Source organism: Heptranchias perlo, unplaced genomic scaffold, assembly GCF_035084215.1.
Source record: "Heptranchias perlo isolate sHepPer1 unplaced genomic scaffold, sHepPer1.hap1 HAP1_SCAFFOLD_47, whole genome shotgun sequence".
In the NCBI taxonomy this organism is placed as follows: Eukaryota; Metazoa; Chordata; class Chondrichthyes; order Hexanchiformes; family Hexanchidae; genus Heptranchias; species Heptranchias perlo.
Window position 1 is genome coordinate 9,342,335 of NW_027139484.1, and position 22,494 is coordinate 9,364,828.

The 22,494-nt window shown below is 43.7% G+C and overlaps 5 non-coding genes across 5 annotated transcripts; 3 read left to right on the plus strand and 2 right to left on the minus strand.

Moving 5' to 3' along the window:
- The first annotated feature begins 10,687 nt into the window (after positions 1 to 10,687).
- Positions 10,688 to 10,760, plus strand: trnav-cac (transfer RNA valine (anticodon CAC)). Its single transcript has one exon. It is a non-coding gene; the product is annotated as a tRNA-Val (tRNA).
- A 4,823-nt stretch (positions 10,761 to 15,583) lies between these two features.
- trnan-guu (transfer RNA asparagine (anticodon GUU)) lies at positions 15,584 to 15,657 on the plus strand. Its single transcript has one exon. It is a non-coding gene; the product is annotated as a tRNA-Asn (tRNA).
- A 440-nt stretch (positions 15,658 to 16,097) lies between these two features.
- Positions 16,098 to 16,170, plus strand: trnav-aac (transfer RNA valine (anticodon AAC)). The gene has a single exon. It is a non-coding gene; the product is annotated as a tRNA-Val (tRNA).
- Positions 16,171 to 18,025: 1,855 nt separating this feature from the next.
- trnal-cag (transfer RNA leucine (anticodon CAG)) lies at positions 18,026 to 18,106 on the minus strand. The gene has a single exon. It is a non-coding gene; the product is annotated as a tRNA-Leu (tRNA).
- Positions 18,107 to 18,184: 78 nt separating this feature from the next.
- Positions 18,185 to 18,257, minus strand: trnak-cuu (transfer RNA lysine (anticodon CUU)). Its single transcript has one exon. It is a non-coding gene; the product is annotated as a tRNA-Lys (tRNA).
- Between the last annotated feature and the right edge of the window lie 4,237 nt (positions 18,258 to 22,494).

Genomic DNA, 22,494 nt, shown 5'->3' on the forward strand with positions numbered 1-22,494 from the left:
GTGGATTAATTCGATGTATCGCCCATGGCCATTCCTGCTCATTACTCCAGTGTGTAGTTTTATTATCTTCTTGAGTGCTGCAGCCGTCGTGGTTTCTGTCTGGTTCACAGTCGCTTTCACCTTTGATCGATTTGTGGCCATTTGTTGTGAGAAGCTGAAAACTAAATATTGCACCGAGAGAACGGCAGCTGTGGTTCTGGGAACAGTGAGTGTGCTGGGCTGTTTGGTGAATGTCCCCTGGTATTTTACATTGAAACCTGAATATATAATTGATAATGTTCCCTGGGGTTGTGCGACTAAACCGAGCTTCCGTGCGTCCCCCGCATGGGCCGCATTTGACATGTTTCACCTCATTTTAACCCCTTGTGTCCCGGTCTGTCTAATTTTGCTGCTCAATGTTCTGACGGTCAGGCGTATTTTAATGTCCAGTCGAGTCCGCAGGGGACTCCGGGGCCGCAGCAATGGAGAGAATCAGAGTGATCCAGAGATGGAGAACCGAAAGAAATCCATCATTTTACTCTTCAGTATATCGGGCAGTTTTATACTGTTGTGGCTGACACAGGTTGTATTTTCCATTCATGTGCGAATTGCAGACATTCGGTCTTTTTACTCCTATACTGACCCTGTTTATCTCACGCTACACACATCAATAATGCTGCAGCTTCTCAGTTCCTGCACAAACACGTGTATTTATGTCCTGACCCAGACTAAATTCAGAGAGGAGCTGAAGAACGCGGTGAAATACCCACTCAATCTAATTGTTAAATTAGTGAAATCATAGAAAGAGCTGAAGGGTTTCAAGCACTAGAACTAAATCCCATTTCATACTCCATCCCCTACACTTCCCGGGAGACGGAAAGTACATTTTATATTAGCAGCACGGAGCCATTAAATGATCTGAAATATGGTTCTGATGTTATATTTGATTGAAAATCTGACCTATTAAGGCAGGATTTATTCTGCAGACGACACATGCATTTTGCTCGAAATGACGGCACTAAAGAGACCAGCTGGACTTCAACGAAATGGCCATCCAGCAAAATGTGCAAAGCTGGGATTCAAAGTAGCTGCTTTGGGCCGGATCAGAATGGGTGCACTCCAAATAAATGGTGAGAGGGAGAGAGGGAGGGAGAGAAGGAGCGAGAGAGAGAAAGTCAGTGAGTTGGAGAAAGAGGGAGAGAGATTGAGAGAGGCAGAAATACAGAGAGGGAGAGAGAGAGGGGAGAGTGACTGACATAGAGACAGAGAGGAACATACAGCGATAAAGAGTGTGCGAGAGCGAGATAGTGATATAAAGAGCGAGGGAGAGGCAGAAAGTGAGAGCGAGAAAGAGAGAGAGGCAGAGAGCGACACAGGGAGAGCGTGAGAGAGATCAGAGAGAAAGACAGGGAGATATTGGGACAGGGAGAGGAAGAAAAACAGAAAGACAGGGAGAGAGACAGAGAAAGACAGAAGGAGAGAGAGACGGAGAAAAGAGTGGACAGAGACAGAGAACACAGGACAAAAGAAATATAATGATTAAATAGCGCAGAAAATTAAAACAGGTTCACATGAAGGGGAGAGGGTCTGTGACAAAGGGAGAGAGATAGAAACAAAGAGCAGTGGAGACAGAGGTACACAGAGCTGCAGATAAATAACGTGAGTTTGTGAGACTGGAGAGAAAAAATAAAGAGAGAAAGAAAGCGTGAAAGAAAGCATATATATGTATATAATGAGAGAGAGCAAGCAGACATGAATGGAACGAGAGAGAGAGACTGACAAAGAATTACAAATTGATGGAAGTAGAAGTGGAAATAACAAGGTAGAATAACACACAGAATATCAACAGAGATAAACGATATAAACAGAGAACAGACACAATGAAAGACGGACAAAAATAACTGTGTAATCAGCCTGGAGTGTGTGAGAGTGCTGACCAGCAGAACAGCAGCAGGTGAAGCAGGTCAGACAGTTCATGTTTGTTCTGGGGTAACAATCTTGTGGATTTAATTTTGACATTTCTAAAGGTGATGCCGGGAGGCTGCACAATAAAGTCACTCAGTCTTGTGTACCTGACCCTGACCAATACTTACTGCAGGAATTTCCCAGCTGCTCTGTGCAGTAAACATTCATCTGATAAACGAAAGCCTGAGACTAAATCCGCTTCAGTATGTCTGAAGGAAAAGGACGATTAAAAGGTGGAAGGACTGTTGAAAGGATTGATAATGACACATTGTAAAAGATCACACAGCAGACGATAGATCACCATAGCAACAAGAACAATTCCAGGAGGGCTCGAGGTGATTTTTACTCCTGCCGACTTAACTTGGTTACGTTGTGGACACTGAGAGAAAACAAGTGAAGTGTCAATCAATCATAGGTTGTATTTGTAGGAACCTGTTGTTGACAAGCCACCGTCCCAGAAGTGTGATTCTCTGTAAAAACGGTCTAAAAAAGCTGGACAGTTGTTGATTGGAGAGAGACACAGATCCACCACGACTGCTCCAACATCACCTTTCGCTTCCTGACAGCACCACCTCACCTGGAATCTTCCTGACTGCTCGCTACCTCCCAGCTTGATGGCTCGATGCAGGTTTAAAGATTGCCTGTGAAGCAGATGACCTGTCTACCAGAGAAAGTCACACTACACTACAACGGTATCCATCAAAATACCTGGAATCTTCTCGGCAAGTCTAAAACTTTCGTTATGGGCTTAGTCTAAGATAAACATTTGATTTCCAAACGGTTATGCATTTTGAGAATTGAGAATGTGTTGTTTAATTTTTGCTAAAGCAATTCTAAATCGGGCATAAACCCAAGATGATGTTTAAATTCTAATGTCATTTTTTTCTATTGAATTAATAATAAATGATTGTTTTCTTTATAAAGCCATGGTTTGTGCCTGAAGTTTGTTTAGGATAAAGAGCCCATTAATTAAATGTAAAACTAAACCTTGTGCAGATAAAAAGTTATTGCTCCAAATTAAAGTGTAAAATCACTTTCCACCTTTTTGCTCCTCCATCTGTACCATGTGTTACTTTCCCAGTGAGCTGCTGGATTCTGTAATAAATAATATGTATTTTTACCCCTTCTGCAGTGTTAATAAACTGGACAGGGTCCCACAGCTCTCTCCTGTTCTGTTACTGTTAAAATACTGTTATTATTTCAGATTAAAGAAAAATATGAATAATGGAGAAATGAATTAAATCCCAGATCAGAACTACATTCAGATTGAGTCCAATTTTACTCTGATTTATTTAATAGAAGCTAGAATTACATTCTCTACAAAAAATGGTTGATTGGACCTTTCCTCCGAATGTCTGGTCTATCCTTTTCTGTCACCATTCAGTCCAAATAACCAAATGTGAATTCATTTTTTTGGCAGAAGTTCACGTTTTGATGTTTAATTCCCTCACTGCACCGCTGTCTTTATGTTAAACACCAGCTCGTGCCATTCTCACTCAGTTTGTATTTTTAACTATAGTGCAACAGTGATTTAACAGGAAAAGCAAATGAACCCTCTCTGTGTCTCTCATCACAACAAGCTTCACCTTGCCCCTCAGTAAGATGTCCGCCTTTCGGGTGCCATTTTGTTTCAGGTTCATGGCGTTGAAGTTGTTGTTCATCGATTCACATTTTGATAGCAGGCACGGTGCAAGAGGAGTCCATTCAGCCCACCCTGCCTGTGCCAGCTCCTTGAAAGCGCGATTCAATCATTCCCATTTCCTGCTCTGCTTTTCCCCCACAGCCCTCATGGATGCTTGTAATAGTAGTTTTGATAATACACACACACATATATATATATATATATATACATATGGATACAATTTGCTGTTGTAGGGGGTGGACATATGAGGAGAGGTTGAGTAGATTGGGACTCTACTCATTGGAGTTCAGAAGAAGGAGAGGCGATCTTATTGAAACATATAAGATTGTGAAGGGGCTTGATCGGGTGGATGCGGTAAGGATGTTCCCAAGGATGGGTGAAACTAGAACTAGGGGGCATAATCTTAGAATAAGGGGCTGCTCTTTCAAAACTGAGATAAGGAGACACTTCTTCACTCAGAGGGTAGTAGGTCTGTGGAATTTGCTGCCCCAGGAAGCTGTGGAAGCTACATCATTAAATAAATTTAAAACAGAAATAGACAGTTTTCTAGAAGTGAAGGGAATTAGAGGTTACGGGGAGCGGGCAGGAAATTGGACATGAATTTGAGGTTAGGATCAGATCAGCCATGATCTTATTGAATGGTGGAGCAGGCTCGAGAGGCCGATTGGCCTACTCCTGCTCCTATTTCTTATGTTCTTATATATATATGTATATATAAGTTGTTGTTGTCGATAAAGATTGTTTCTCAATCTTCTACTCTTTCGATTCTTCTCGTTTATAAATTGGGCTTTGTTTCTGTGTAAATGAATGTTGCTGAGAGATTGTCCCTGTAACTGAGTGAGGAATCTTGCTGTATATTAGTTTTTTAAAAAATTGCTTTGGCTCTTTTATATGTCATGAATTTATTTGAAATCTTTGGCTAATTGGAAAAAGCCACAAACTGTAATCTGAACACAAACTACTGGGCTTTCGTCCACTGCTAATTAAAACAAGAGAAAAGAGCAAAGGGAAAGTTCGTTCACCTTTGCAAACTGCAACATAAAGGGCGAAGTAGCAAAAAATGCCCAGGGTTTTTGTCCCCTGCTCCAGGAACAGAAGTGAAAATGAGCACAGGGGCAATTTGAATCTTGCAGCGAACATTAACCAAGGACAGGCAGACAGACCAGCACCTTTTAGGGGAGGGGTTGGGTGAGGGAGTGAGTGGCAAAGCAGGAGAGAAAACCCTGCAAACTTGTATTAGAGAGAGAGAGAAGCAACATGTGCTCTTCAGTCTGCCCGAGTGTCTTTCTGTTTCTCTCTGTCCCAGCTTTTCACTCTTTTCTTCAGATTCTCTGCTTTGTAACTTGGGATATTTTTTTGTCAGTGGTCTTTGCTGAGAGATGGCCTGCCTGTGTCATGGAATGAGTGAGTGACTGAGTGTGAATGTGTGTGTGTGAGTGAGTGTGAGGGAGCTCTGAGCTCTTGCTGTGCTATTTTATTCGCTTGCTTTGTTTTTAATCCATTTTTAAAAATCAATTAAAAGATTTTTTTGTGGAAATGCTGTAACATGAAGTTGTGGAAAGAGAATTTTTGGGAGGAGGAGGATTCCTTGGACAAGAAGCTTTCTCTCCACAGGGGACTGATCGAGGCCTTCACCACAGGCTCACGTGAATTGTGTCTGGGTCACTGTGGGATCACTGGGAGCACTGTGGGATCATGGGTTGCTATGGGATCACTGGGATACTGCAGATTCACTGGGACATTGTGGGATGAATGCGACACTGTGGGATCAGTGGGACATTGTGGGATCAGTGGGACATTGTGGGATCAGTGGGACATTGTGGGATCAGTGGGACACTGTGGGATCAGTGGGACATTGTGGGATCATTGGCTTACTGTGGGATCAGTGGGACATTGTGGGATCATTGGGCCACTCTGGGATCAGTGGGACATTGTGGGATCAGTGGGACATTGTGGGATCAGTGGGACATTGTGGGATCATTGGCTTCCTGTGGCATCACTGGGATACTGGCGGCCATGTTGTTTAAGATGGCCGCCTTAATGGCCACCATTTTGTTTCAGCTTCATGGGGTGACAGGAGAAACTACTTTACCCATTCTAAGTAATATAGAAATATTATATATGTACATATATATATATATATATATATAGACATGTAGAAATATTATATATATATATATAGACATGTTATTTCATACACGCAAGTTGTTGTATATAAAGACAGTCTCAAACGTTTACACAAATGCAGTGAACTGGGATACTGGGACCTCTGGGTGCACTGTGGGATCACTGGGATCAATTAGGGAGCATTGTGGCATTATCAGTGGGTGTGCAGCTGGATCACCGGGTCACTCTGTGTTCACTTTGGGATCACTGGGTGCACTAGATCGCTGGGACACTGTGGATCAATGGGGCACTATCACTGGGTGCAGTGTGGAATCACTTAGTCACACTGTGGGGACTCGATGGGATACTTATTTACCCAGTTGGGCCGAATGGCCTGTTTCTGTGCCGTGCTGTATTCTATGTAATATATATGTATAAAGATATGTACGGGGTTAAATTCGATAACCCCCGAATCCGGGCGCGATGGTCGATAAACCTCCACGTGATTAACCTGCACCCGGTCGTTGAGATGCAGACAGTCCGTGAGATTGGTGCTGCCTGGTGATTGATCGGATTCCTGCGAGCAGTCAGGCCTGGCTGCGCTGTTCAGCGGCTTCTCACCAGCAGGGGGGCCCCCGATATTGCGTGAGTGGTTTGCACCTCTGAAAGGCAGGCTGCACCTCTCAACGGCAGTCTGAACTCACAAAGTCAAACATTTGATTCAGATACAAACCTCCGGGGTCATTTCTCCTCGTACAGTTTTGATTGGCAGCTTCTTTTGAATTAAACAGACCATTGATTAAAATGACTGGCTCCCAGTCACTGTTTTGAAGGCATTTATCAGCCTGTCTTTTTCAAACTGGTGAGTCTGTTTGGAATCTCTGAGAATGTTAATCAAATCGACAGCTTCCATAGTTTGTGCGAAAAAGACAACAAAGAACCAGGATGTTCGAAAGTTCGGGCACAGTTTCGTATAGTATTTTGAATTATTTATTATTTTTTATTTTCCAATAATGATCTGGTTGAGCTTTACAGTAAAACTGTTGTCTTACTGCTACTATTCTGTTTATTCTCTTACTGTTTCATCAATTTGTTTGGCAGTTAAAGTCTAAAACAAGCTCCAGTGTAGTGTGAATCTGTCACGCTCTGAAGAGCAGGAACTATTCGGCACTGGAAAGAACGAGTGGGCTGAGATAATCTGAAGGGGTTTCACTGTTCATTACCTGGAGCCCTTCAAGTGTTACATTGATATCAGGACAAGCGGAAACACTGAGGCATTGAGAGTGAAGCCTCACCTCACAGAGGAGATGCTTTTTCAAGCTAAGAAATACTGCTGATTTTAAATCAGCAAAATTTCACTTCATTAAAGTAGACAAAAAGGCAAATATATCTGAACTGTCTCCATTATCTGAAAAACACGGATATTTTACTGATCGGGTAATAATGGTCTTGTTCAAACTGTACAAAATAAAAATCAATTGTGATCTTTTTAAAATAATGAACTGATTTAAAGCATTCTCCAACCAAACAAAAGCACCAAGCATTCCCAGGACAATGAGAGATTATATGAGTGGGCAAAACTGTGGCAAATGGAGTTCAATGTCGGGAAATGTGAGGTCATCCACTTCGGATCTAAGAAAGATAGATCAGAGTGTTTTCTAAATGGTGAGGAGCTCGAAACTGTGGGGGAGCAGAGAAATTTAGGTGTCCAAGTGCAGAGATGATTAAAAGCTAGTGGACATTTGCAAAAATAATTAACAAGGCTAATAGAATGTCGGCCTTTATTTCAAGAGGGCTGGAATATAAAGGGGTGGAAGTTATGTTCCAGCTGTACAGAGCTCTGGTTAGACCCCATCTGGAGGGCTGCATTCAGTTCTGGGCACTGACCCTCAGGAAGGATATATTGGCCTTGGAAGGGCTGCAGCACAGATGCAACAGAATGATAATGGGTCTAAAAGCGTTAAATTATGAGGACAGGTTGAATTATCAAGGCTAGTATTCCCCTGAATATAGAAGATTAAGGTGTGATTGAATTGAGGTGTTTAAGATGATGAAAGGAGTTGATAGGGTAGATAGAGAGAAACTACTTCCTCTGTTGGGGGAGTCTAGAACAAAGGGGCATAACCTTAAAATTAGAGCTCGGCCGCCCAGGGGTGATGGTAGGAAGTTCTTCTTCACAAAAGGGTAGTGGAAATCTGGAATTCTCTCCCACAAAAGTCTGTTGAGGCTGGGGTCAATCCGAAATTTCAAAACGGAGATTGATAGACTTTTGTTCCGCAAGGTTATTGAGGATTAAGGAACCAAGGCGGGTAGTTGGAGTTAAGATACAGATCAGCCATGATCTAATTGAATGGCAGAACAGGTTGAGGAGCTGAATTGTCCACTCCTGTTCCTGTGTAACAGGCTCGTGTGGCTGAATGGACTCCTCTTGTTCCTATGTAACATGCTCGAGGGGCTGAATGGACTCATCTTGTTCCTATGTAACATGCGTGAGGGGCTGAAAGGCGTCCAGATCCTGTATAACAGTCTAGAAGGACTGAATGTCCTCCTTCTGTTCCATTGCAACAAGCTCGAGGGGCTTAATGGCCGAGTCCTATTCCAGTGTAATAGGCTCGAGGTGCTGAATGGCCTTCAGTTCCCGTATAACATGCTCGAGGGGCTGAATGGCCTGCTGCTGTTCCTATGCAACAGGCTTGAGGGGCTGATTGGCCTCCAGGTCTGGTGTAATGGGCTCGGGGCTGAATGGCCTCCTCCTGTTGATATCTGACAGGCCTGAATGGTTGGTTGGCGTCTAGTTCCTGTATAACAGGCTCGAAGGGCTGAATAGCCTCCTCCTGTCCCTATGTCATAGGCTTGAGGGTCTGTCTGGCCTCCAGTTCCGTTGTAATGGGCTCGAGGGGCTGGATGGCCTTCAGTTCCCGTTAACACGCTCGAGGGGCAGAGTGGCCTCCTCCTGTTCCTATGTAACAGGATTGAGGGGCTGATTGGCCACCAGATCTGGTGCAAAGTGCTCCAGGGGCTGAATGGCCTCCTCCTTTTGCTACCTGACAGGGTTGAACGGTTGATTGGTGTCTAGTTCTTGTATAACAGGCTCGAAGGGCTGAATGGCCTTCAGTTCCTGTATAACAGGCTCGATGGGCTGAATGGCCTCTTCTTGATTCTATGTAACAGGCTTGAGGGGATGATCGGCCTTCAGTAACGATGAAACGGGCTTGATGGGCTGTATGGCCTCCTCCTTTCCCTGTGCAGCAGCCGTGAAGGACTTGCCGCCATTTTGTCCAAGATGGCCGCCGTACTGACAGCCATTTTGTCCAAGATGTCCCGCGAACTTGCCACCATTTTGTCTAAAAATTAGAGCCGGACCTTTCAGGAGCAAGATTAGAAAACATTTCTACACACAAAGGGTCGTAGAAGTTTGAAACTCTCTTCTACAAACGGCAATTGATACTAGCTCAGTTGCTAAATTTAGATCTGAGATAGATAGCTTTTTGGCAATGAAAGGTATTAAGGGATATGGGCCAAAGGCGGGTATATGGAGTTAGATCACAGATCAGCCATGATCTTCTCAAACGGCGGAGCAGGAACGAGGAGCTGAATGGCCTACTCCTGTCCCCATGTTCCTATGATATTATTTATATGGAATTCCGGCAGGCATTTGATAAGGTTCCACACATGAGACTATTGGCAAAAAAATGAAAACACATGGATCTTGAGGCAATGTATTGACATGGGTAGAGAATTGGTTCGGAGATGGGAGACAGAGAGTAGGGATAATGGGTACATACTCCAATTGGCAGGATGCGACTAGTGGTGTCCCCCAGGGATCTGTAACTGGGGTCTCAGCTTGTCACCATATTTATCAATGACTTAGATGAAGGAACAGAGAGTTGTATATCCAAGTTTGCTGATGACACTAAGTTGGGTGGTACAGTAAGTAGTGTGGATGCGAGTGAAAAGTTGCAAAGGGACATTGATAGATTAAGTGAGTGGGAGAAACTATGGCAGATGGAGTTCAATGTGGGGTAATCCACTTTGGACCGATGGTCAGGGTATTTACCAAATGGTAAGAAGCTCGGAACTGTGGAGAAGCAGAGAGAATTAAAGGTTCATTTACATAAATCAGTAAAAGCTAACGGACGGGTCCAAAAATAATTTAAAAGGCTAACGGAGCGTTAGCCTTTATCTCAGGGGGCTGGAATATCAAGAAGTGGAAGTTATGTTCCAGTTATATAAAGCTCTGGTTGGACTGCGTCTGGAGTAACTGCGTTCAGTTTTGGACACTGCACCTCAGGAAGGATAGATTGGCCTTGGAGGGGTTGCAGAGCAGATTCACCAGAATGTTACCGGGGCTAAAAAGGTTGAATTATGAGGACAGGCTGCATAGATTGGGCTCGTCTTCCCTCGAGTATCGAAGATTGAGGGGCGGTCTGAGCGAGGTGTTTAACATGTTCAAATTATTCGATAGAATAGAGAGAGAGAATCAATTTCCTCTGGGGAATCAAGAACGAGGGGGACATAATCTTAAAATTAGAACCATGATATTCAGGTTCGAAATCAGGAAGCACTTTTTTACACAAAGGGCAGTAGAAGTCTGGAACTCTGTCCCCCAAAAGGCTGTGGATGCTGGGGGTCAATTGAAGCTTTCAAGACTGAGATCGATAGATTTTTGTTGGGTAAGTGTATCGAGGGATAGCGAGCAAAGGCGGATAATTTGATTTGAGGTTCAGATCATCTCTGATCTAATTGAAGGGCGGAACAGGTTCAATGGGCTGAATGGCCTCCTCCTGTTCCCAATGGAAATGTTGAGAAAATGCTTTGTTGAGGCTGTGACGTCAGGGTCAACCCCTGTCCAAACAAGGCGGGCCACATTTGGGAGTTTAATAACTTTGAAATGAACATTTTTCTTTTGTGACTTGTGCAACTTCGATCAAGTGAATAATTATGAAAGAGAATCAATACAGTCATTCTAACTTCTGGCTGGTAACCAGATCAGAGGTTTCTGTAGTGTAGTGGTTATCACGTTCGCCTCACACGCGAAAGGTTACCGGTTCAATCCCGGGCGGGAACATTATTTTGGGGCAGATTTTTCTGTCCTCTGTGAAAGAGCATGTTTTGTTCAGTTCGACACAAATTCGTGGTCTCACGAGCACTGAACATTTTAAACGGAGCCCTTCAAAATACAGTGTGTAAAATGAGAAGGAATAAAAAGTTCATCGCACAAAAGACATTATTAAACTTTTCCAACATCCCTCAGTGGCCTTTCATTCTGCAAAATAACGTTATCGGTTAATTAATGGTGAATAACAAAAATATTGTTTTTTTTTTCTTCCATGCGATTAATATAACAAGTGTTCAAAAGTTGCTCTTCTGGCTGGAAATCGCACCCCGGCCGCAGTGGTAAAAGCGGCGAATCTTAACCACTGGACCACCAGCGAGTTTTACTTACAGCATTATCAGATTTAACGAGGATTTCCATTTCTCTGTGATTCAGCTTTTAATCCTTTTTGGCTACTGATTGCGAATATTCCCGTCATTAAATAGGAATAAAGTACAATAGGCTCAGGAAAACCCGGGGAGGTGGCATCCCGCTCACCGAGCCTTTCCAGCATCATTTATATCACCAAGCACTGGAGTGAATGAACCTTTCTCCGGGGGGGGTCTCAATGTGGAAAGGGTGGCGAGGCAAAGTGCTATTTATCCGTCAGGATGGCCGAGCGGTCTAAGGCACTGCTTTCAGGTCGCAGTCTCCTTCCCACTTCCGACATTGGTTACTTTGACTCCTATTTTATTTCTTGCTTGAGCTGCAGTTGATTTTTCGGCCCAGTTGATTTGCTCTTCCCGCAATAACCAACCCGGTCTCGATCCACGGCACGTTTTGACGCCCACCGGCTCATCCCTAAACCAACCTTTAAACGAAAATATGCTTTAAACACAAGGTCGCAACTATGGAGAGAGCAGACACTTGGGGAAATGTACCATCGGAATTAGAGTAGGCCATTCAGCCCCTCGAGTCCGCTCCGCCATTTGATAAGATCATGGCTGAACTGTGATCGAACTCCATATACCTGCCTTTGGCCCTTATCCCTTCATACGTTCTTTTGGCAAAAAGCTATCGATCTCAGATTTAAAATTTGCAATTAAGCAAACATCAATTGCCGTTAGGGAAAGAGAGTTCCAAACTTGTTCCATCCTTTGTGTGTGGAAATGTTTTCAAATCTCACTCCTGAAAGATGTAGCTCTAATTTTTGGACTGTGCCCCCAAGTCCTAGAATCCCCAACCAGCGGAAATAGTTTCTCTCTATCCAGAAAATGTCAATGACACAGTCAATGAAAGGTGCAGTTCACGAAGGCGACTCACCAGCACCTTCTCAAGAGCAATTAGGGATGGGCAATAAATGCTGACCTTGCCATTGACACCCACATCCCATGAATGAAGACAAAAAAAGTCGCCTGCATGGCCGAGTAATTTCCTGCTGCTAAACGACGGGAGGAATGAAACCATCGGCTTCAGTCCTTTGAACGAACTGTATACACTTGCCGTCGAGTTCAATCCCCACTTGGTCCTCTGCCCCGAATATCCACTGCATCAGAAAATCCTCCATAACATAGAATCACAGCATGGAAACATCACAGAAGGAGGCCATTCAGTCCATCGTGCCTGCGCCAACTCTTTGAAAGAGCTATCCAATTAGACCCGCTCCCCTTCCCTTTCCCCATAGCCCTGCAAAATTTTCCCCTTCAAGTATTTATCCAGTTCCCCTTTGAATGTTATTATTGAATCTGTTTCCACCAACCTTTCAGGCAGTGCATTCCAGATCATGACAATTCGCTGCGTAATAACATTCTCCTCATCTCACCTCTGTTGCCAATTACCTTAAATCTGTGTCCTCTGGTTACCATTCTTTCTGGCACTGGAAATAGTTTCTCCTTATTTATTCTATCAAAACCGTTCATGATTTTGAAGACCCCTGTTAAATCTCCCCTTAACCGTCTCTGCTCTAAGGAGAACAACCCCAGCTTCTCCAGTCTCTCCACCTCACTGCAATCCCTCATCCCTGGCACCATTCTAGTAAATCACCTCTGCACCCTCTCCAAGGCCTTGACATCCTTCCTAAAGTGTGGTGGGCAGAATTGTGTGATGGCCAGCTGGGGTCTAACCAGTGATTTATAAAGGTTCAGCATAAGTTCCTTGCTTTTGTACTCTATGCCTCTATTAATAAAGTCAACGATTCCGAATACGTTTTCGTTTACAATCTCTTCAACTTGTCCTGCCACCTTCAAAGATTTGTGTACGTATACCCTCAGGTCTCTCTGTTCCTGCACCCCCTTTAAAATTGCACCATTTATTTTAAAGAGCTGGGCAACGCACGATGGGCCGAATGGACTCCTGCGATTCCATGATTCCATGTTTTTGATTACACCTCTATGAAGCGCTTTGGGACATCCCCCAGGAGTGGGAGTCAGCAGTTCACTTTCTCCCTTAACACTTCCATCTGACCTGGGCTGGACTAAATAGTTGTTTTCGTGGTGTAATGGTTATCATGTTGGCGTCACACGCGAAAAACTCCCGGTTTAATCCCGGGACAGAAACAATTTGCTGGAACTTGCTCCTCACAAACCTCCAGGCACGAGCTTTCTCTCGTGTAAATTGGGCTGCAATCCTTTCACATTCAACAACGGCTGCACCAGATTCCTCGTCTCATCACCACTGAACACTTTGAAGCAGACTCCAAAAATAAAGTGCGTAAAATGAGAAGGGATGAAAGTCAGAGAAGTTCGCGTCGTTTCGACATTTACTCGGCAAACTTGTTAGCATTTCGTTCAGTGTGAACCAGAAAGTTGTGGGTTTATTAATGGTAATTGAAAGAATCATCTAAGAGACTTGTATAATTTTGCGTAATTAAGTGAACTGTTTTGTAAAAACAAATGCGCTGACCGGGAATCAAACCCAGGCCATAGTGCTGAAAGCGCCGAATTCTAACCACTCGATAACCATAAACCCGACTTATACATTGTCAACAGATGGTTATAAATATATTGGGCTGCAGCCGTGTTAGATTGAAAATATATTTCTGATTTGTAAGATGTAAATGCATTTCATGACTGCTGCTTACAAATCTATTTAGATATATCTTTTAGTTATTCCTTTTTTGTGGGGTATATATTGTAAATGTATTTTCTGGATATTTAGTTCTCTATGTCTTACTTTTCATTACACACAAATACATAACACAGATACACAGAGATATAATGATAACCACCAAGCAGTTACACCCAAATGTATTTATAAGTGTCACAGGTGCAATCATATATATTTATAACAAGATATATCATATTGTAAAAATAATCAAAATAAATTTATAAATGGCACACATAACTAAAACACTCAATTTATAAAGAAGCATGACATCCATTTATACACATCCATAGTTTAAATTTTCACACCGTCCTGTTAGCAGTCCTGAACAAAGTCCAAACACCGAAAGTCTCAGCGTTTTTTCAGATGCTGCCCGTCCTGTTATGTATTTTGAGCAGTTCCTTTCCTGTGATGTGATGATTCTGGGTTCCGGGTGTGTGTAATTGGATTTGCTGCAGTCATGCTGCCGCGGACAGGTGAAGGCTGCTTCTGTGGCTGCCTGATACCCGGTGGGAGTGGGCGGGATTTGGAAATCTGAAATAAATGAAATGGTGCTTGAGAAACTTTCATAAAGGTAAATAACCCGATCGCTACCATCAGACCTCGTAGCGCAACGTTAGCGCGACTGAATCTAAATCAGAAAGCTGCGTATTTAAATCACGGCGGGGGTCGCATTTGGTTTTAGCGCTGGTAGAATTCTGAATAATTCCGGAATTCAGCTGTGAGGAAAGATTGGATAGTCAGGGGTTGTTTTCTTTGGAACAGAGGAGGCTGAGTGGTGATTTAATTGAGGTGTACAAAATTATGAAGGGCCCAGACAGAGTGGAGGCGAAGGACCTATTTACCTTAGCAGGGAGGTTAATAACTTGGAGGCATAGATTTTAAATGATTGGTGGAAGGATTTAAGGGGAGCTGAGGAGAATTTTTTTCACCCAGAGGGTGGTAGGGGTCTGGAACTCACTGCCTGACTGGGTGGTCGAGGCAGAATCCCTCGTGACATTTAAAAAAATACTTGGATATGCACTTGAAGTGGCGTAACCTACAAGGTGAAAGACCGAGTGCTGGAAAGTGGCATTCGGCTGGGTAGCTCATTTCCGGCCGGTGCGGACAGGATGGGCCGAATGGCTTGCTTTTGTGCCGTAAGTTTGCTGTGATTCGACAAAATTGGCAATTCTTTTTTGTAACAGCATATTCCCAACCCAGGCCGCCGTGATGAAAACACCGAAGCCGAACGACGAGGCCAGCAGGGAAGGCATGTAAGAGTGTTAAATATATCAGGGAGTGTTTGCATTCGGTACAATTAATATTTCAGCTCCCAGTTACTGCAGATCAGGGATCAAAACCTGACATCAGCATCAGGACGCTCAGAATATTTTCTTTTTATTCGTTCATGGGATGTGGGCGTCGCTGGCGAGGCCGGCATTTATTGCCCATCCCAAAAAGCCCTTGAGAAGGTGGTGGTGAGCCGGCTTTTTAAACCGCTGCAGTCAGTGTGGCGAAGGATCTCCCACAGTGCAACTAACTAACAGACAAAGCACCGGTGGGCGCGCCGGTTGCAGGAGAGCTGGTTGTCGGTGATATCGACGCTGTGAGCGAGACCAGACCGTTTCCATGTTTCCACAAACAATGTCCCATCCTTTATTTCTGGAAAAGTAACACTGATAGTGGACAATTGCATTTCTGTGGCTGCAACATGTAACTTTGGCTCGGTGACACGCTACTTTAGTGTATCTTGCAAGAAAAAGGACCAGACGGTCTCTGTGGCGCAATCGGTTAGCGCGTTCGGCTGTTAACCGAAAGGTTGGTGGTTCGAGCCCACCCAGGGACGAAAATTGCACCTTTTTCGTCCCACTTTTGGATTCATTGCCTCATTCTGATAGCACTGAAGCCGGTGCCATGTTTCAATTCCTGATCAGCAGTAACTGGGAGCACTTTAAATGGCTCCGATCTCTTCATCTCATTTCAAGTTTTCTAATGTGTGATTTGGCTGCAAGAAAACACTCTGTGAACAATGTCATCTGAGCATGCCTGATTCGCCATAATTTACACTGCGGTCGGATATCAGGCACATGAAAAAAAAACAGTGAAATGTTTGTTTCGGCGCGACGCTCTGGGATTCCCTGCCTGACCATCGTCACCGATCCTTCTCTGCAGCCTTCCGAAATACAGCGCAGTAAATGTATCCCTGTGAAATGAGCTCCTGGACAGTAATACGGAAATTAGTTTGGCTGAGGGGTTATATCCCTAACACGAGGTTGCAGATATCAGGTTTCCGTAGTGTAGTGGTTATCACGTTCGCCTAACACGCGAAAAGTCCCCGGTTCGAAACCGGGCGGAAATATTTTGAAACGTTGTCCCCATTAAAAATGATTAAATATTTAACGATTCACATTTCTAATTAAATGTGAACAAAGTCCATATCTCCAAGCCCTGTTAATGCAGTCCGCTGAGAGCAGGCGATGAATGCCAGCGTGATATTGGGGGTGAAGGCTGCTTCCAATGCTGTCTCATTACCGGTGGGATCTGGCGGAGATTTGATAAGCCTCATCCATTCAACCAATATATGAAACGGTGTTTGAGAAACATTCAAAAAATATAATAACATCCAGGAGCCTGTCTTCAGAGTGCGCGGCGCAAAGGTCTGACTCCGGATTAAAAGGCTGGTGAACTTGCTTCTGCTTTCTGAAATGTACTTGTCCATCCTTCAGAGGTCATGGGAAATATGTTTTTTGCCTTTCGAAAAAAGACGCTGCAGAGGCCCTTTCAATATTGTTTTTCTCAACTCACAGTTTTCAAAAGGGAATTGGATAAACGCTTGGATCAAACTTTTTCAGGGTTATGGGGAAACAGCAGGCGAGTGGGACGAACTGGACAGCTCTTTCAGAGAGCTGGCACTGGCACGATGGGCTGAATGGCGCTATCTTATTCTATGATTCTATTAATAGATCAATTTCCGCCTTTCACTGAGCCTCCCTAAATGGAGCGCAGTAATCGTGTCCCTGTGAAATAAGCTCCTGAACAGTAATACGGAAATTAGCGTGGCTGAGCGGTTTGAAACTCTGGTTAGGCACCTAACAGGAAATTTCCTCTCTAAGATTGATTAGTTTATCAATTATCTCCCCCCTTTCGATCTTAAATGTCTTTACATATCTTTTTGATCTCTTCTTCTACTGTCATGCCCAACAATACGAGTCTCCCTGGTAAATACTGAAGCAAAGTGATTATTTAATATTTCTGCCATTTCGCTGTCATTGCCTGTGAGTTTGTCGTGTGTCTCCCTTAGTGGCCCTATTATCATAGAATCATAGAATCATAGAATCATAGAAGTTACAACATGGAAACAGGCCCTTCGGCCCAACATGTCCATGTCGCCCAGTTTATACCACTAAGCTAGTCCCAATTGCCTGCACTTGGCCCATATCCCTCTATACCCATCTTACCCATGTAACTGTCCAAATGCTTTTTAAAAGACAAAATTGTACCCGCCTCTACTACTGCCTCTGGCAGCTCGTTCCAGACACTCACCACCCTTTGAGTGAAAAAATTGCCCCTCTGGACCCTTTTGTATCTCTCCCCTCTCACCTTAAATCTATGCCCCCTCGTTATAGACTCCCCTTAAGAGACATGTTTTGTTTTCAACACGGCTGGTGAAATGGCCAGACGATCATAAATTCGCAGTCGCCTTTGAAACATTTAAAGGCGACTACCTAAAAATCACTTCGTGCAAATATTCCTATCCAAAATTTTCTTTGGCTGTTGATGTGTCTCGAATACTTTGCTTTTTTGATATTCCTTTTTTGCCTTTCCAATAGATCTTCAGACTTCTTTCCCAGTCTTATCACATTCCCCTCTCTCCTTTATTGGCTAGTGTGTGCCCTTTTCTTCAGTTTAAATTTTGCCCTTGTTTCTTTATTCATCCCTGGTGTGTCATTTCTGGCGAGTTTGTTCTTGCTTTTTAGTGGGATATATTTCTCCTGGACTCTATTTATCACCGTTTTAAATGTTTCCCACTGCTGTTCTATTTCTTTGTCCAGGTCATTAATATGTCAAACATATCACCGTTTGAAACTTCTCAAGTCACATTTCCATGAAAAAGCCAGTTGCTTTTGTGGGAGGAGCAAATCAACTTGGTCTAAAAATCAGCTGCAGCCCAATCCACAAATAAAATATTTTCACGTCTTCGTAAAAATAAGCAATGTCAGAAGAGGGATTCGAACCCACGACCGGAAGAGATTGCGACCTGAACGCAGCGCCTTAGACCGCTCGGCCATCCTGACTACAAATTTAACGTTTCATTATGCATCAATTCTGCACCGTTGGCCAGTGAACGCAACATAAAAGTTTTAAATGATACTCGCCCAACGTGGGGCTCGAACCCACGACCCTGAGATTAAGAGTCTCATGCTCTACCGACTGAGCTAGCCGGGCCTGATGGTACATCACCGCCTTATCTATTATTGCAGCAAGCAGGAGAAAGACTCCATTTCAAATTATTGGAATCAATTCTGAGTGACAGGATCAACTGTCACTCCGAAAGGCACGGACGAATCAAGGACAGTCAGCATGGATTTTTTAAGTGGAGGTCGTGTCTGACTAACCTGATTGAATTTTTCGAGGAGGTGACAAGGAGGATCGATGAGGGTAGCGCAATTGATGCAGTCGACATGGATTTTCGCAAGGCTTTTGAAAAATTCCCACATGGCAGATTGGTCAAAAAAGTAAAGGCCCATCGGATCCAAGGGAATGTGGCTTATTGGAGCCAAAATTGGCTCAGTGGCAGGAAGCAAAGGGTAATGGTCGACGGGTGTTTTTTGTGGCTGGAAGACTGTTTCCAGTTGGGTGCTGCAGGGCTCCGTACTTGGTCCTATGCTTTTTGTGGTATACATTAACAATTTGGACTTAAACGTCGGGGGCATGATTAAGAAATTTGCCGGTGACACAAAAATTGACCGTGTCGTTGATAGCGAGGAGGAAAACTGTAGACTGTGGGGGTTCAGGCAATTTTCTGATAACAAAGCACTCAATCTATCTCTGAATGAATTTTGAACGAATACGTGTGTTTGACCCAGCACAGGCACGATGGGCCGAATGATCTCCTCTTGTGGACTAACATAATACGATGATACCAAGTGTTGTCAGACAGAAAAGCAACATATTCCAAATAAGAGCAGAGAGAGGAGACTAGTCTAACAGCATAACAGCACGTTGAGATATTGTATTTGAGAAGGATGAGGAGGGTTAGTTTTTCAAGGTGGTAGTCACTTAGGGTATCATTTGTGACTTTGTTAAGGACCATTTCATGCTGCGACAGTCTCTGGCACTGTGTGTGAGTGTGGGATTCATTCTGTATCTGTCAGTCTCTGGTACTGTGTGTGAGTGTGGGATTCATTCTGTATCTGTCAGTCTCTGGTACTGTGTGAGTGTGGGATTTATTCTGTATCTGTCAGTCTCTGGTACTGTGTGTGAATGTGGGATTCATTCTGTATCTGTCAGACTCTGGTGCTGTGTGTGAGTGTGGGATTCATTCTGTATTTGTCAGTCTCTGGTACTGTGTGTGAGTGTGGGATTCATTCTGTATCTGTCAGTCTCTGGTACTGTGTGTGAGTGTGGGATTCATTCTGTATCTGTCAGTCTCTGGTACTGTGTGTGAGTGTGGGATTCATTCTGTATCTGTCAGTCTCTGGTACTGTGTGTGAGTGTGGGATTTATTCTGTATCTGTCAGTCTCTGGTACTGTGTGTGAATGTGGGATTCATTCTGTATCTTGTCACTCTCTGATACTGTGTGTGAGTTTGGAATTGATTCTGTATCTTGTCAGCAGTGTGTGTGAGAGTTTGTGATTAATTCTTTATATAAAACTGTGTGTTAGTGTGGGATTCTTTCGGTATCTGTCAGTCTCTGGTACTCCATGTGACTGTGGGACTCATTCTGTATATACAGTCTCAATTACTGTATGTGGGAGTTGAATTCATCCTATATATGCAGTTACTCATACTGCATGTGATTGTGGGATTCATTCTGTATATACAGTCTCCAGTACTGTATGTGGGAGTTGAATTCATCCTATATATGCAGTTACTCATACTGCATGTTAGTGTGGGATTCATACTGTACCTGTCAGTCTCTGGCACTGTGTGTGAGTGTGGGATTAACTGTGTGTCTGTCAGTCTCTTGTACTGTATGTGAGTTTGGGATTCGTTCTGCATCTGTGAGAGTTGGAGTCATTCTGTGTCTGTGTGTCTCTGGTACTGTCTCTGAATGTGAGATTCATTCTGTATCTGTACGTAATTATTCTCTCAGATTAAATTATGGTGTTAAATATTGCAGCTTTTATATCTCAATGTTTAAATAGTTTTACTCCTTGTTTAATTGGTAAATATGGACATACTTTCGGATTTGATGCTGGAGGTTTTAACCAGATTATTTGTGTGCTTTTTGGAGTACTATTAAATCTGTATCTCTGTGAGTACTGTTGTGGATGATAATGTATCTTTAAAACTGATAAGGTGACATTTTTGAATTGGTATGTAATGTGTAGATCAGTCTGTAGAAATGGAATTGATACCGTATCTTTCAGTCTAATATTGTATGAGATTTTTGGACTGGTATGTAATGTGTATCTCAGTCTGCACTAATAGAATTGATACTCTATCTTTAAATCTCATTCTACGAGTTCATTCTGAACAGGTATCTAATTTGTCTCTCAGGTTTACTATCTTTCAATATTTCTCAATCTGATACTCTGCCTGAGTTTTGGACTTGTGTGCAATTTGTATCATATGATACACATTTCGAATGGATATTCCATGGATTAAAGTCATGTGTGTGAGAGTTCTGGGCTAGTATTCAATTTGAATCTCGGGGTACATTATTGGGATTCATTCTGTACCTTTGAATCGGGTACCATGTGTGATTTCTATCTGGTATTTAATTCGTAGCTAATGTTGCTCTATTGTGAGATTGACACAGTGCCTTTCACTCTGAGAGTGTGATTTTGGACTGGGATTTTTGTATCTACCTGTCAGCGGGACTGAGTTAGGGGGAAATGGAACAGTGTCTGCCTCACCTACTCTGCTTGACTGTTGGATTGAAAATGTGTCTCTGGAAATTGTGATCCCTGTGGGACTGACTACACCTGCTGTCTGAGACTGTGGAACTGATGACCTGTCTGTGTCTCTGTGCTCTGTGAGTGATAATATACTTACTGTGTGTGAGAAGGAGCTGGCTGTACTGTTCCTTCTGCCTCGGGTGGAGGAAGCATCACATTTATTCTGGATCGTTCAAGGGTTTGCCTGGAGAAAGAAAATGATCTCTTGTTACTCAGGAACAGGTGAGGTAGAAAAGACAGAAGTGATCAGTTTAATATCTCTGTGAGTGATCATTTTGAATATCCACAAATGAAATCCAGTGATACAAACAGTGTCAGTGTCTGACTCCACTGCAGTACTGCAGCACTCCGCTTCTGCATACCAGGTGTGTTGGGCTGTTTTACAACAATTTAATGACATCCAGACACGGCCCAACCCCTGCACTGATCCATGAATGGGACGACCCGATGTAGCAGGGACCTTTGTACAGGTCAGGTTTCTAATCCCCTCTCCCATGGGACTAACCGTTCAACCGAAACCAAACAGCCGCTGTTTAAAATGTGTCCTTGACACTTCTCAGCTGATGCCTGCAATAGATGCTCTTTGTATAACTCCCCACATCCTTACTGTCCGGCTCTGATTCCACTCTTCACTCTCCAATAACAATAAACAGGGTGAGGCTGGAACTAAACGAGGACCATTCACTACTGGTTTGGGGAGAGAAAGCAGCAATGATTTTAATAGCAGGTCCTTCCCATTCTCTCTCCCTTCCCCTGGACACACCCTGTCCACACACAGCCCGAGAATGACCTCTCCCTTCCCCCCTCTCACTCCATGTTCAGGGACCTGTTCCTGATCCACTCCGCCTCTTACAAACAGCCCCCGGACTCCCCCTGACCTTCCCCCGGACTCAATGCCGATCTCTGAGCCCATCTGCGGACACGGTCCCGAAGCGATGATCTGCTGTAACGAGGCTGCTCTTTGCTCCCTTCCCCCTGGGGCCGTGATCTCTCCATTCCCGGCTGTTTTAAACCATCTTCTTCCGCTCACTGAGGGAATGGCGCCCACAATTCCCAATCCAAAAATCGATGGAAACTTTCCCCAATTGGAATTAATCCCGAGTCTGAGCAAAGGAAGTGGGTCTGGGGGAAAGGTCAGAGGGAATGGGGTCCACAGGCAGTGCAGGAACAGACACCAGAATGGGAAACAGATATGATTCCACCAGTGCCTAACGCTGGAATCCAGACTGACTTTACAATCTCCAACGATTAAACTAGATGTTTCCATCCCTGCTGTTTCTCTCGGGGTCTTTTGATGGTAAAGAGCCTTTCAGAGATAAAGTGAGCGGCTGTGAAATCAGCCAATGGATTCTCTTCATTAATGGCCCCTATAATGTGTGACTGAGAGAGGATTTCTCAAACCAATCCTGGAGAAACATGGGAGGAAAGTGGGAGTCGGTGTATTTGCTGGGACCGTGTAGGGTTAATATCAGGCAGCAACAGTCGCAGATTAATTTAACCGGAGTGAAACTGTAGGTCACTGAGAGTAATATCGAACAGCCCTGAGCTGTAAAACTGC